This window comes from Anolis sagrei, chromosome 7 (genome assembly GCF_037176765.1).
Source record: "Anolis sagrei isolate rAnoSag1 chromosome 7, rAnoSag1.mat, whole genome shotgun sequence".
NCBI lineage: Eukaryota > Metazoa > Chordata > Lepidosauria > Squamata > Dactyloidae > Anolis > Anolis sagrei.
The window spans coordinates 27,146,268-27,162,630 of record NC_090027.1 but is presented as its reverse complement, the minus strand read 5'-3'; positions in this window follow the sequence as shown (position 1 = coordinate 27,162,630).

Genomic DNA, 16,363 nt, shown 5'->3' with positions numbered 1-16,363 from the left:
CATGTTCTGGTTCCAGTCACTGCTAGACTGCAACATGAGGAACATGAATTTTAGGAGAAAAAAGTTTCAACATTCCCCCTTAAGATTAACTTGGTTCTTGAATGCCCATTTATTACATTTCATTTCATTTTGATACCATATTTTGCTCAAAGATCTTGAGCAATATATAGTTCTCACCTCTGCTCCTGCTTTAGCTTGAGATAAAACCTATGCAGTAGGTTGGCCAGGCAGTAGGTCAAGAGTCACCCAATCATCCTCAGATCTGTAGGGAATTTGCACCAAGGTGTCTACTGACATAATCTGACACCACTGCACTGCTGCAACACCTGGATACATTGCCTATGTAGGTTTCATCATCCAGATACAAATAAGTGCTCAAAAGCTTATTGTTATGAACACCTGAACTTTGCTGTATCAGAGTGTAGGTGTTTTCCCCCCAGAATATGCTGTCTTCTTTAGCATTATGGAATCACATAGGAAAACATTGACAAGGCTCCCCCCCCCAATTATTTATTTATTTACAGTATTTGTATACCGCTTTTCTCGCCCCAAAAGGGACTCAAAGTGGTTTCCACATAGGTAATGACAAAATTCAATGCCAGCACAAACAATTATAATTATACAATTACAGTTAGATATAAATCAAATTAAAATACATCCATAAACAGTAGAACAATAATTAAAACAGTAAAACAGTCTCATCTGTCGAATCACCATTCTAGTCATTGTATTTCCAAAATGCTGCATAGATTTGTTTCTACTGCCTGAAGGCCTGGTCCCAAAACCATATTTTTAATTTTTTCCTAAAAGCCAGGAGGAAGGGAGCGGATCTTACCTCATTTGGGAGTGTGTTCCATAGGCAGGGGGCCACAGCCCAGAAGGCCCTGTCTCTCGTCCCCGCCAGGTGCATTTGCGCTGTTGATGGGAGTGAAAGGAGGGCCTCCCCGGATGATCTTAGATTATGAGGTGGGATGTAGGGGCATATGCGTTCAGACAAGTAAGCTGGGCCAGAACCATATAGAGCTTTATAGGTCAAAACCAGCACTTTGAATAGGGCTCAGAGATGGTCCGGCTGCCAGTGGAGCTGGCATAACAAGGAAGTGGTATGCTCCCTGTATGCCACCCCAGTTAGTAATCTGGTTTCTGCCCATTGGACTATCTGAAGTTTCTGAACCATCTTCAAAGGCAGCCCCACGTAGAGTGTGTTGCAGTAATCTATTCGGGATATAACCAGTGTGTGGACCAGCTACGTCTTCAAGCTCTTCCGGGAAGTCTGGCTAAATCAGACTTCCCAAGGTACAGGCGCAGCTGGTGCATGAGTTTTAACTGTGCAAAAGCTCCGCTGGACACCGCCGAAACCTGGGGTTCCAGGCTCAGCGATGAATCCAGGATCACTCCCAAGCTGCAAACCTGCATCTTCAGGGGGAGTGTGTCTCCATCCAACACAGGCTGTAACCCTATGCCCTGTTCGGCCTTTTGACTGACCAGGAGGACCTATGTCTTGTCTGGATTCAATTTCAATTTGTTAGCCCTCATCCAGTCTGACACAACGGCCAAGCACCGGTTCAAGGTCTCAACAGCCTCCTTAGTGACAGGTGGGAAGGAGTGACAGATTTGGACATCATCTGCATACAGATAACACCTTACTCCGAAACTCTGGATGATCTCCCCCAGCGGCTTCATGTAGATGTTAAATAACATTCGGGACAGTACTGAACCCTGAGGGACTCCACAAGACAATGGTTGTGGAGTCGAACAGGTGTCACCCAGTAACACCTTCTGAGACCGACCCTCCAGGAAAGACTGGAGCCACTGCAGAGCAGTACTTACCTAGCAAATAGTCATTAGTGTATCTGAAGAGAAAAATCAAACAACCTGTCTCCTTGACTCAACCTCACAGCATTGGTTGACTTTTACCTGCCACAGGCAACAGCTGATGAGATTAGGTCAGCCCCATTAAATGTGGATAATCACATAATAAGTGCTCTCTTCCCTGCCCACCATAACAACCTACATTATGCATTCTTCATGAAGAATATATATTCTCACAGATGCATTTAGTCTGCTTCAGTTGTCACATTTGTACAAGAAGATGCCTATCTTTGCAATAATTGAAAACATTGTCTGTTTGTTATGCTATACAAAGCCACCTGCTCACTCATAAAGTCACCAAACTTAGGCTGGCATCCTCTTAGTGGCATACACAGGTGCAACGTAATCTTACATTATGCATGTCTAATATTTGACTACTATAGAGGATCAGTTTTCCTTCATCTCTCTTCAAGTGATCAGCCCTGACCTATTGTAGAGCTACTGCAGTTCCTCATCATAGTTGCTCCTGTCTGGAGGAGAAGCACTGGTTTTGTCCCCATCACCAAGCACAAATGGAGGAGTCAGATTTTCCCAGTTGTCATGTCTGGCTACAGGGATATATCCAGACACTTCTCCAATCTCGCCACTCTCCTCCAATCACAAATGCCTGAAAACATGGTCGGCATCTCTATGGTAGGTCCAGCAGTGGTAACTAGTTCAATGTAGAATAGTTCCACATACAGAGCGACACTACATTGAGCTGTGAAGAATTGGAGCTTTGCTGTGTTCTGTAATGGAACCAAAATGTAACAGATTTGGAATTCAGTCAATCAAATATTTTGGGACTTCTCAAACATTAATTTCTACTTTATTTTACTCTAAAATGCATATTTTTGAAGTAATGTTGACTAAACTTCATAGCTATACTCACATTTACTCTCTTTTTTCCCCAGAAGATTAGGACTGATGCTTAAGCTTTGGCTTTTTAAAGAAAAAAGCCAAAGCTTAACAGTCCATATGCAACTTTGCATCAAACAAAATGTAAGAATATTTAAAACCACCAGTAAAACATTTCCTGCTTTGAGTCCCCTTCGGGAGAGATAAATACCACCAGGAAAACACAGCTGCTTTGAAATCCCTTCAGGGAGATAAAGTGGGGGGTATTATTATTATTATTAATAATAATAATAATTTGATGACATGAAATCATAAGCAATCTGGTGTAGGATTGCAGCTTGAAACTCTGGACATATGAGGTTTTAGACATCAAGAATATAAAAGATCTGCAAAAATATCTCTTGGGGGGAAAAGGCACAACATTAAAAAATAGAAGGAAAGAATTACAGAAGCATAAAAGATACTCTGCAAAGACTTGAGAATAAAATGAGTGGCTAATCATTATTGCCTTCAGAAATAGCTTCACCCGGAAACAACATGAAGTCATTGCTTCGAGCAACATATTTCATAGGATGCATTATTTTCCTGTCTCTAGTCACCAGTTCTTTTGTAGTTACTTCTTTTATCATGGAATTTTATTTTATTTTGTAATAAAGTTAAAATTGCTGGCAACAAAAGGAAAAGGAACACATAATACAACAAGCTCACCAAAGAAATAAGGAAAAAATCATTACAGTTTTAGTAATTATATTATATTGGGGAATATGCCTGAGAGACAGCAAATGTGAAACAGCCTACAGAAAAGCTGTAGGCTGTTTCATTCTGGAAAAAGTATCTTGGCCTAAATCTTGTTGCTATCTTATACATATATAACTTTCCCCTTAGAAACAGTTGAGCATTTTTGTTTGATGTGGAATGGATACATTCATTTCAAGGTTATAGAAGAGAAGTTGTGCAAGCAGTACTTTTGCACTTGGATGAACATTAATATTTATTCTGGAAGCACATTGTATAGTGGTAGGCATTGCACAAGGATGACTAGGTACATTGGTGTCTTATACATTTGGTATCTTGGTTCAATTATGCAACTTTGTCATTCAACAAGAAGGCTGTGCAGCATAATAAAATATACCTATAGAGATAGATTTATGCTATGCATCTCTGATTTAAAAACCTAGATAGAGATAGATAGATAGATAGATAGATAGATAGATAGTAGGCTTGTGCATTTTGGGCTGAACCTTGATCCGTTTCTGCTGGCCGGATGCCAGAAGACCCCCCATATCCATTTTTGCATACCTCCCAAAAATGGGTGCACAGCTGGATAGTGTTTTTGAGCCTTGGGAAGTCTGACTTGGCCACGGTGGTCCACACTCTGATTACATCCCGTATAGATTACTGCAACACGCTCTACGTGGGGTTGCCTTTGAAGACGGCCCAGAAGCTTCAAATGGTCCAGCGTGCGGCAGCCAGGTTGCTAACAGAAGCGGGGCTCAGGGAGCATACAACTCCTCTGTTGAATCAGCTCCACTGGCTGCCAGTTTGCTACCGGGCTCAATTCAAAGTGTTGGCTTTAGCCTATAAAGCCCTAAACGGTTCTGGCCCGGTCTATCTATCTGAATGCATCTCTTCCTATGAACCCCCCAGGAACTTAAGATCATCTGGGGAGGCCCTGCTCTCAATTCCGCCTGCTTCGCAGGCACGTCTGGCGGGGACAAGAGATAGGGCCTTCTCTGTGGTGCCCCCCCCCCCCCGGCTGTGGAACTCCCTCCCTGGGGATATTAGATCAGCCCTTTCCCTCTTGACTTTCCAAAAAAGGGTAAAAACTTGGCTTTTTGAGCAACCTTGTGGGAACAAGGGAGAGAGCTTTCTCCTCAGTGGCCCCCCAACTTTGGAATACATTGCCCAGTGAGATTAGGCGAGCCCCCACTTTTAAGTAGAATCTCAAAAACTGGATCTTCCATTGTCCTTTTGGTGATTAACCATACAATCTTATATTGCTGCTACCCCTCAACGTTTGACTTTACAGTACACCTCCTCCTCTCTTGTACAAAGATCATCTTCAACCTCATTTCTGAAGAGTTTCTCCCTTACAAATAATTTGCTCCATCTCTATCACACCCCATGTTTTTAGCTTTAGTATTTCATTTTGTACATGTGGCCCGCTCACTGTTATTGTGTTGTGAATGATTTTATTGTGATTTTATATTGTTTGTTGTATTCTTATGTTTTATGTAATTTATTATGTTGTTGTTGTGTTTTGACTTCATTTACTGTATTGTGTTGTTGGGCTTGGCCTCATGTAAGCCGCCCCGAGTCTCCATCAGGGAGATGGTGGCGGGGTATAAATAATAATAAAAATTATTATTATTATTATTATTATTATTATTATTATTATTATTATCCACTTGCCCCACAATTTCCCAACTCCCAGTCAGTCCCACTAAATAAAAAGAATCAAGAAAATAAAAGAAAATCAAAAAGATTCAAGAGAGAGGTCAAGCCAGAAGCCAAGCCAAAAAAATACACTGTAGCTAAGATGCAATTGTGATGCTGAAAAGAGGAGGAGGAGCCATGATTAGCTGCCACATGATCCTGTTACAGACAGGAAAATGTGATGGCCGGCCCTTGCCATTATGGCCATCTGGTAGAGCCGAAGAAGCCGGTTTGGCCGAAGTAAAATGGCTAAAATGGATCCATGCACAAGTCAAATAGATGGATGGATGGATGGAGAGATGGAGATGGAGATGGAGATGGAGACAGACAGACAGACATGCTGGCAGGTAGATCCATAGTAAATGTCTGGGATTTTATTGGGGGTTTGAAAGCTTTCACCTAGCAAATGGCACCATCATTTTATGTCTCTCTCTCTCTCTCTCTCTCTCTCCCTTCTCCTTTTTAAAGTTAGGGTTTTATGCTTGATGTAATTGCTGAATAATGGGAATCCCTGGTGAAGGTGATCCATTATTATTATTATTATTATTATTATTATTATTATTATTATTCCCCTACTTTTTTTTTTCACAAGGAGACTCTAAGTGGCATTACTGAGATGCATCCCTTATGAATACCTTCTGCCTCTCTTTGGCCAGGAAATAACAGAAAAATAAAATCACAGTCTGAAAAAACTAGGGGGTCATCTAGTCCAACACCCTGCCACGCAAGAATGCACAACTAAATTACTCTGGACAGATGTTAATCCAACCTTTTTTAAAGGGAAGAGCAGTTCTGATAATTAAGGAGTTCATATCAATTTTTACTCGAGATAGATTTTCTTGTATTTTGAATAAAAATGTGGGGTGGATTTCCCTATCATTTTATTTTTGGAAGAAACTAGTGGATTTTTCCAAAGTCAAGACCATGTTTGACCTTTTCATGGGTGAGCCATCTTTTATTATAGATCTATACACATGGAGACCACGAACTTCAAAGTGCTGCTCCATCAGTGAAACTTTGAGGTGGAATTCCATGGAGGCAACTTAGACTAATTTCCAACACTTCCTTATAATAGAAGTTGCAACTTCTTGAACTCTTGGCCTGGTACTTAGACATAGTTCTGTCCCTCCCAGGCTGGATACTTCCCTCCTCTCTGCTATACTGGGGAGTTGTAATGGTTATGGGATTGTGGCGCAGCTGGCTGAGTGTCAGCTGCATTAAGATCACTCTGACCAAAAGGTCAGGAGTTCGAAGCCAGCCCGGGTTGGAGTGGGTTTCCAACCAATTGTGTAGCCTGTTGTCGACCTTTGCAACTCGACAGTTGCATCTGTCAAGTAGGAAAATTAGGTACCACCTTAAAGTGTGGGGAGGCTAAATTAACTAATTTATGAGGCAATAAAAAAGAGACTCCAGCAAAGCACTCCAGCAAAAAAGCATGCGGGGAATGAGTGTCACAGATGGACGATGAAAGCGACAGCTCCCCTGGCGGCCAGAAAAAGTTAAATAGCCTGTGTCTATGTCTATATATGTTGTATGTCAAAATTGGCATTGAATGTTTGCCATATATGGGTACACTGTAATCCGCCCTGAGTCCCCTGCGGGGTGAGAAGGGCGGAACATAAATGCTGTAAATAAATAATTAAATAAATTATGGCCATCAGTGTTCAGTAGGATTCTGGCCTCTCATAACCAGTCCAAGGACATTCAATCTTCAACTTTCTCTAGTTGGAATATAAGTCAAAAGCTGCAATAATATGTACTTATTTAATAACTGTAGTCACTGGTGAATTTCTTTCTGTTCTGATGTTCAATCTGCTCTGAACTTTAGTCAGAAATGTAAATGACTGTACAAGATATCAATCCTATCCATAAAACAACTTCAGTATCTGTAATGTTTCCTTTAAAGTTCAAACTAAAGTTTAAAATTAAAACCTAAACCTTTTAGTTAATCTAAAACAAGACACCACTGCTTGGGAATAATACAGGGGAATTTACTTTTGAGTAAACATACAAAAGGTTGGGCTACATGCTTTTAGGTGAACAGCTAAAAGCACAATCCTATCCATGTTTACACTGCATTAAATTCAAGCCATCTGTGTTGTCATACCACAAGGGATATAAGCTAAGGGGTATTTGGCAACCACATGAATCAGCCACATCCATATGTGTTAATTTTCAGTTCTATTTTAGTCAGGTTCACTTACTGAAATATTTGCATTTATAGAACCCACATTATTTCATTTATTATTGAACTCGATTAATTATTTAGCACAATTTCATTGAGTTCCTGGCAAGATGTGGGTTGTTACAAATAAGGGCATTTTTACTGGCCATTCTCAAGGAGCAAACAAGACTGTGGGGCTGATTTGTTGGAAGTCAGTTAAATTTAGGACTTGTTGACATCAGTGTGACAAAATAATTGTAACTTTACCAGGGCCCTTTTTCAATGAACTAAATTATATTGGTATGCAGTGCAATGTCACACATTTCTATTTTTAAAAATAAATTTGGTAGGCATATATCTCTATATACACGCATTTGTATTGGATTCATATAAATATGATTGCAAAGAAAGAAAGAAAAAGCAGAAGGATAAAGGAGGAATGCATAGGATATGAACAATTGATTCTATTATGGAATTTCATGCAGGCAATTTGTGCGAAACTTTTTTCACACAAAATTCAGCAAGTTTTCCCCATGATAAACAACGTTTTCCAATGACAAAAGAAAACATGGTTCTTTTCATTTCAGGAAGAGGCAATCCATCTTTCAGCAATTGACAAATCATGAGGCAGTTTAGATAGATGCACAGAGGCCCCTTCTACACTGCCATATAATCCAGATTATCTGTTTTGAACTGGATTATTTGAGTCTAAGGTAAAGGTATAGGTTTCCCCTTGACATTAAGTCTAGTCTCATCTCTATTTCTAAGTCGAAAAGCCAGCATTGTCTGTAGATGTCTCCTAGGTCATCTACAGACAATGGGACAAGGGACAGGGCCTTCTCTGTGGTTGCCCCCCGACTCTGGAACACCCTCCCCAAAGACATTAGACTAGCACCCACGTTGGCAGTCTTTAGGAAGAACTTGAAGACCTGGCTATTCCGATGTGTCTTTCCAGAATAGGATAACCCCCAGCACTATGTCCCAGAAGCACTTTATTAGAGTGTAAGACTCTCTGCACATTGTACGTGCCCAGAATTTCAACATACCACCTGTCACACCCAGCACTTTTTAACCTGTACCTATCACTGGCCTGGCCCTGGTTTTTATTGCATAATAGTGTAATGTTTTGTTATTGCTTATGTTTTTAATTTGCTTTGCATCGTATTGTTATTGTTTGCTGTTGTTGTGTTGAGGCCTTGGCCTTTGTAAGATGCATTGAGTCCTTCGGGAGATGCTAGCGGGGTACAAATAAAGTTTAATAATAATAATAATAATAATAATAATAATAATAAGAGGTCATGTGGACAGCATGACTGTATGGAGTGCCGTTACCTTCCCACTGAAGCGGTACCTATTGATCTACTCACATTTGTATGTTTTCAAATGCTAGGTTGGCAGAAGCTGGGGCTAACAGCAGGACCTCACCCCGTTCCCCTGATTTGAACTGCGGACCTTCTGGTCAGCAAGTTCTGCAGCTTAGTGGTTTAACCCACTGCACCTCCATGGCCCCTTTGAGTCTATACTGCCATATAATCCAGTTCAAAGCAGACAATCTGGATTTTATATGGCAGCGTAGAAGGGACCAGAGACACCCTTTCCCATGGAGAATGAGAATTATCCTTTATATCCCCAGTTTAACAATTTTACAGCCCTCTTCAGGCATGAATTTGAAGTGAAGTGATAGTGTGTCTCAGGAGGGAAGATATTACAGAAGGGTCTACAGTAAGCAGATGATTAATATGACTTTTATCCCTTCACATATAACATATAGCACTAAGGCAGCATAAATCCTCATCCCTTATCAAAACTTCAATGCAGAGGGGGATTTTTTCCCCCTGAAATATGGACACGGCATTGAGAAAAATAGGTTACCCTTTTTGTCCCTGACAGAGACTCCTGCACCCCCTGCTGAAATCAGACTTTCAAAGGGTCTTTGCTAGCATAAAAGGAATTTTAAACCACCAAAATCTAAAGGGTTTTTTGGGGGGGATGGGGGTGGGGGAACTTTTAAAATTTCTGGTCTCCAATATGTGATCAGCGTTGAAAGAGTTTGCCTGTTACCATGAGATGACTGGAGATAAGAAGCTTTGGAGCTAGCGGAGAGGAGCATCAGCCCTAGAGGGAAATTGGCTATTTCCTGTCTTCCTCCACTAAGTATATATTTTCAAATTACCCAGTGTTTATGGAATCAAGAATGTCCTTTTTGAAACTGACACGTAGCATGTTTGGTGTTCGTTTATGTTCAGCATCACTGAGGAATGGTTGGTATTCATGGGAAATCAGAATCTCAAAGGTATTTCACGAGGCTTGCCCAAAATACAATGAGCAAGAATGTTTCTGATAGCACAAAACCATGTTTATAAAGTCATTTTTTCAGAAGACAGTTTTTTCAAATATAACATACATACCCGCTCTTTAGAGAACATCCTTTGCATTCTTGTGCCAGCCCTATGAAACCTTTGCTAAGTGCTCTGTGAATGAGTTTGTCGTTCCCTGCATTATTCCATTTTCTTTCATTGCTGCTGGCAGATGAGCCTGATCTTTGCTGAGGATAATGACGGAAAATTGCAGTGTAATGTGGTGATGGGATTTATTTATAAAATGTGTGTGCTATTCACACCTACTGGATGGATGTATAAACACATGCACACAAACATATACATACCCAGCGGGGGTAACATTCTTTTTTTCCTCCCTCCTTGTTGTGTGCTTGATTTGGTGGTGTACAAAACTGCCACCCTGTTTCAGGAAATTTGGTAGCACTTTAAAGCCAGAGCATCACCATATCATATTACAGCCAACTAAAGACTCTTCCGGCAGGCCTACCTAGCCAGTTTTAACCATGAATTTTGAACTCATGCCTTGTGTTTAATCTCTGTTCTATCTATCTATCTATCTATCTATCTATCTATCTATCTATCTATCTATACATATGTATGTATGTATGTATGTATGTATGTATATATATAATATTTTATAAAAATACATTTTAACATTTGTATTGATAGAATTTTTACAGTGTTTATGTGTTTTAATTACACTGTAACCCACCTCGAGCCATCAGGAGAGGTGGGTAATAAATAAAATGTTATTATTTTACTGACACAAAAACACAGTATTTCACAGCAAACACGATCTATATGCTGGATTTCGTATCACAAAATCACAAGTCGAACACTTCCCAAGCGACTAGGACTGTGTGTTGTATTTTCGAATGATGCGCACAGATCCAAGTAAGGTGGCCTTTTGCAGTTGACATATCATGATTTTGTCAATGTTTATTATTTCCAAATGCCAGCTGAGATCTTTTGGCACGGCACCCAGTATGCCGATGACCACTGGGACCACCTGTACTGGTTTATACCAGAGCCTTTGCAGCTCAATTTTGAGGTCCTGATAAAGGCTGAGTTTTTCCTGTTGTTTTTCCTCAATGCAACTGTCACCCGATAAGGCAACATCAATAATCCAAACGTTTTTCTTTTCCACAATCGTGATGTCTCGTGTATTGTGTTCCAAAACTTTGTCAATCTGGATTCAAAAGTCCCACAGGATTTTTTGCGTATTCATTTCCCACGACATTTGCAGGTTTATTATCCCACCAATTCTTTACTGCTGGTAGGTGGTACTTGTGACATAAGTTCCAATGAATCATTTGGGCCACAGAGTTGTGCCTATCATCATCATCATCATCATCATCACCATCATCATCATCAACATCATCGACACTCATTTCAGCATGTCTTCATTGTTATGCATTTCAAAGAACCTCAATGCAGTTTTCAATTATTCTGTATATAGTAGTTCAATTTAGAGCTGTTTTTTAAAAAGAATTTAAGATTTAATCTGACACACACATAATACTGAATTAGGAGTTCTATGTTTAAGAATCAGCTAAAGGTATGTCTACACTGGCACCAATCCCCATATCTACTGGCAATAGACTGATGTCAGTCTTCCCAGTACACGACAGCTTCTAGTAAATATTACACGGTTTTTGTTATTATCCAATCAACTTTCTTCCTGCTTCTGGCAAAATTAGTAGATATTCTGGAATTTGCTCTAGAGTAAAGGTTTTGGCCAGTCTAAATACCAAGACTGTATTAGATTCTTAAAAATATGATCCTACTGCATCTAATCTGTTGTTCAGATAGGCATTGCCACCATCACTTGTTCTCTGCACTGATAAGCTCAAGGAAAAACAATAGATCATGCCCATGCTGCCATCACTTCTAGCTTCAACTGATCTCCTGGCCATCTTGAGAATCTCTGTTGATGTCAGAATGAACCATCTGTGTGATCAGCAAGAAGGTGAGGAGATCAACTTCTTCCTTCCTGCTGGTCATATGGGTCTCCCATTCTGACATTAGCAGAAGCACCCATGATGACAAACATCTCTGTGACTGGCTAGTGGCGATGACAACATGGAGGATATGACAGCACACTGGTGTAGGCAACACATGAGTGCCAAACCCAGAGCCGCTCTGAGAGCAGACCTGGGCTAAACCTGTATGGTATTGACACCTCCTAAGTGATGAGACTACTGTATGGCTTTGGCTGAATGATTTGTTCAATTTCAACCTTCATCTGTAAAATGGGCAAAACACTAGCTCAACTCACTGTTTGATGGGATCAAAGAGACCTTGACTTCAACCATCTTAATCTGCTAGAAAATTCTGAAGCATTTTCTGATTACTGGCAAGCATTGTCAGCAATGTCCTAGCACTCTTGGTTTTTTAAACGACATTTTTGCACTCCTCATGAAGGTATTTCCGTTTGGGTTTAATTTGCCCTCACTTGTACTCATGACCTTGTTGTACAGCCAAATCCATTTGTTTGCCGCTTAGTGTCCATTTTAACTCCCTTGAATAATTTTCTGTATCTCCATCTTCTGTACAACCAGATAGCCAAGGCATCCCTTTTGCTGCAATTTTAACCTGATTGTTCCTAGCTGAATTTAAGAGCTGAAATATATTTCAGTTGTGGATATCAAGGGGGAAGTGTTTCTTAGGATTTTTACATTTCCATAAGTTCTGATTGGCTTGAAGTCTACTCAAGCTTGCCCAGCTTATCACTCACTCCATCCCTAATGCCAAACCATTTGTCTTCCTGCCATTTGCTTGTTTCTTTTGGTTTCAAGAACTCACAACCTCAACAGCCACAGCTTCTAGACCATCACTTTGTCTGGCATGTTAACCATCCCTACATTTTCCACGTCTTAGAAGAGTGAATGGAATGGTAAGCTGAAGATGGAAAGCTCCACTTTCTATTCCTTGTGCATGTGCGTATTCAAAATTGAAATTTGAGACATGTTATTACAGTAAGAGTGAAGGTGGTTGGTGTCATCCATTGTGGCTTTTATTGTTTCTTTTATATACATATATATATTATTATTCTGTCCTCCTGCAGCAGTTTAAATGTAGAAATTAAAAACACAAGCTGGGGACATAACAAAATAGTTAATCAAACGCTAAATAAAATAAAATTGCTTTGGCTAGAGAACAAAGGGCTTTTGCAACATAATAAAGTGAAGATCCCAAGGACAGAATGCTGTAATTATCAAAGGAGATGAATGTGCAGAACGAAACTATGATCAGTTAGGCCATAGAGTAACCAAATCTTAAACGGAGGAAATATAATTCTGAATGTACACATTAACTGATATCTATTACATGTCAGTTGTTTATGTATTCAGTCCATTCTATCCAATCTTTCAGTGAGTTTAGTGCATACAAATAAATTTCTATCAAACACATATGCTCAGCAGGCATGTAGCCGGGGGTGGGGGTGGGGGTGGGGGGTTGGGGGGCTTCAACCCCCCCCCCCCCCGAAATTCTCATGGTGGTCTGTGAAAAAGCCTTACTGGTACATTATTTAAACTATTGTGTTCATTCATATCATGATCTGATCACTATGCTCAATATATCTCATATGCATGGGGGTATTGGGGTAATGATACAAAAGGTTTGCTAGGGTAGACCCTCTTTCACTCAGACTCAGCCCCCCCCCCCCCTCGAATCAAAATCCTGGCTATGGGCCTGATGCTCGGTATCATATATGGAGTACATATGGGCCATAACTATTTTATCTGTGCACAGGGTTCGGTTAAGATCTTAAAATATTGTTATACATACAGACACAAACATACAACACACCGTATAGACCAGGGGTCCACAAACATTTTAAACAGAGGGCCAGGTCAAAGTCCCTCAAACAGATGGAGGGCCGGATTATAATTTGAAAAAAATGAATGAATTCCTATGGACACTGCACATATCTTATCTGTAGTGCAAAAACACTTAAAATACAATAATTAAAATGAAGAACAATTTTAACAAATATAAACTTATTAGTATTTCAATGGGAAGTGTGGGCCTGCTTTTGGCTGATGAGATAGGATTGTTGTTGTTGTTGTTGTTGTTGTGTGCTTTCAAGTCGTTTCAGACTTAGATTGACTCTGAGCGAGGGCCAGGTAAATGACCTTGGAGGGCCATATTCAGCCCCTGGGCCTTAGTTTGAGGACCCCTGACATAGATGATAATAATGTTACATTAAATTTACAATAAGATGGAAAATGCTTATTTTTGTATACTTCCACTTTATTTGTATGTGAAAAAATCTCTGACTTCTAATTACAAATTATTGTATTGTGTGGGCCACTTTTGTGGTCATTTACAGTTTTTTTACCATATGGTCCATGGTATATCATGGCCCTCTTCTCTTGATGCCCAAAGTACATGCCAAGTTTGCTTAATGGACACACAACTCTGTTTGGAACTGATAAAAATACCAATATGCATGTTTGGCTCTGCTGTAGTTTATGGTTTTGTTGTGGCTCTGGCTCAGCAAGTGGCTGGGGATTTCTCAGAGGATGAAGGGGAGGATAGGTTTCAAAATGAGGAATCTGTGTGTGATCAGGGAGAATTGCAAACTGTAGATCAGAGAGTTGCAGGCAGTTGAAGATGAGGAAGAGTTTGTTTTGGATTCAAATGTTCATTCCTTAGCAACAGGGGACAGGGAAACCTGTGAAAGTCAATTTCTCTTGGGAATCGGCCTTCAGCCAATGGGGAGTTTTCCCGCAAAGTCAGATTAGGTCTCAGGATGGAGGGAGTGAAAAATAGATTAGGTGTTTTGAGAGACTCTGTGAGAAATCCTTGAAACCCAGATGTGTGTGGCATGATCACATGGCCTCTTGGTCGGGCTTGGTCTTAAATTAAGTGGTGTTTTCTTGCCAAAAGGTTCATGTTCCTGTCTCAGTTCTCAAGTTCATGATTCAAGTTTCCTGTTTTTCTCTATATTCCTGGAAAGGCTTGTCTTGTAAAAAGTTCCTGTTTTCATGCTCATAGATTTATGCCTGTGATTTTGACTCTGTGTACTTTGCAATTTTTGGACTACTGCTCTTTTGTATATGGACTGCAGCTATCTTACATTTCATTTTCTACTGCTCTATTGGAAAATGCCCTTCCCCCCCTTTGTACATGCTTTTCTTAATAAATTGCTGTAGTTAGTACTACTGGACTCTGGTGTGGTTCTGGATGAAATGGTATCTCAAGGCTAGAGTGCAGTAGGTTTGCTGTTTAGTGCTTCAGGCCTTCCAGTCATTTCTGTGTTATGGTGAGCCTAAGGGTTTTCTTGGCAAGATTTCTTCAGAGAAGGTCTCCCATTGCTTTCCTTCAAGGCTGAGAATGTGATTTGGCAAAGGTAACCCATTGGGTTTCCATGGCTGAGAAGGGATTCAAATCTTAGTCTCCAACAACCAAAGTACTACAATACTCTTGGCAATTGAAGTTATGAAAAACTTTGCAAATTTCAGTTATTATTCTACTCCCACAGTTCTTGGTATTGTTACTATTAAAAGAACTCACCGTCTTAGGGTTTATTTTTCATTATAAAGAAAATACTGTATCCTTCTGAACTTTACTAGGCTTTTAATAGATGTGGGACAATAGCACTGCATGCAGCATTCTGATTTTGATGTGCAGAGATTTCTGCAATGTTATTACACTTCTTGCTGTCTTATTTTCTGCCTTTGTAATAATCTTGGATGCTGTGTTTAGCCTTGTTAACTACTGCAACACAATGTGAGTTGACCTTTTGCAACATGTTTCCTCTGATACGGCAAGTCAGGCATGGAAGGTACACACTTCAGAGTCACATTTGTTCTCAGGTAGCAATTTATTCTTGTTCATAAGTCCATCACAGCCTACCTGTATACACCTCTTTGTTATTAGTTGCCAGCCAGACTATTTTTGAAACTTGTGATATCTAGATTTTTAATGGTTGCATATAAAAACTTCCTGATAAAGTCTTCAAGATACTGAAATAGGAGATGGATTGAGATGATGACTGAAAAAGCTTAATCGTCATCAGAAAGACATTTCTGATAAGGTCTCTGTAGATGACAAGATGGAGGCTATAATAAAGCAACGATGTAGAGTAAAATATTTTAAATTTATATTTATTTATAGATAGGGAAATATATATAAAATAACCCCAACACTGCTCAGCCAAAATTATAACGCTCACAAAAGGTAGAGGGAGTATGGTTGCTGGACCAACTGTATTTTTAAAAATTAGGAACTGGGAACCACTGGAACTGAGAGACTTAAAATGATTCTTCAAATGAATTCCATTGCCATCATTTCACTAATAATCAGGCTGAGGTAATATTAAGAGTTTGTTCTGTAACACGCACTGTGCCACTATAGTTTTCTTAGAGGCTGCTGTGAAGCTGACTTTTAGAAATTACTTTGACCACAAAGGTATTCACACTGAGGCTGGTATAAGTTGAATAAAATAACAAAAACGTTTATTGAACAGGCTTGAATTATTCAGGTACAAATGCTTGTAGTTGTATCCTGCATATTCCTAATAATAATAATAATAATCATCATCATCATCATCATTTTATTTCTTACCCACCTCTCCTCATGGCTTGAGGCAGGTTACAAAACAATTAAAATACATAAACAAAGCAAAAACACTATAAATGAACACACTAAGATGTATCTCCATAAAAGTTACATACTAAAACATATATCTACGAAACACATGTCA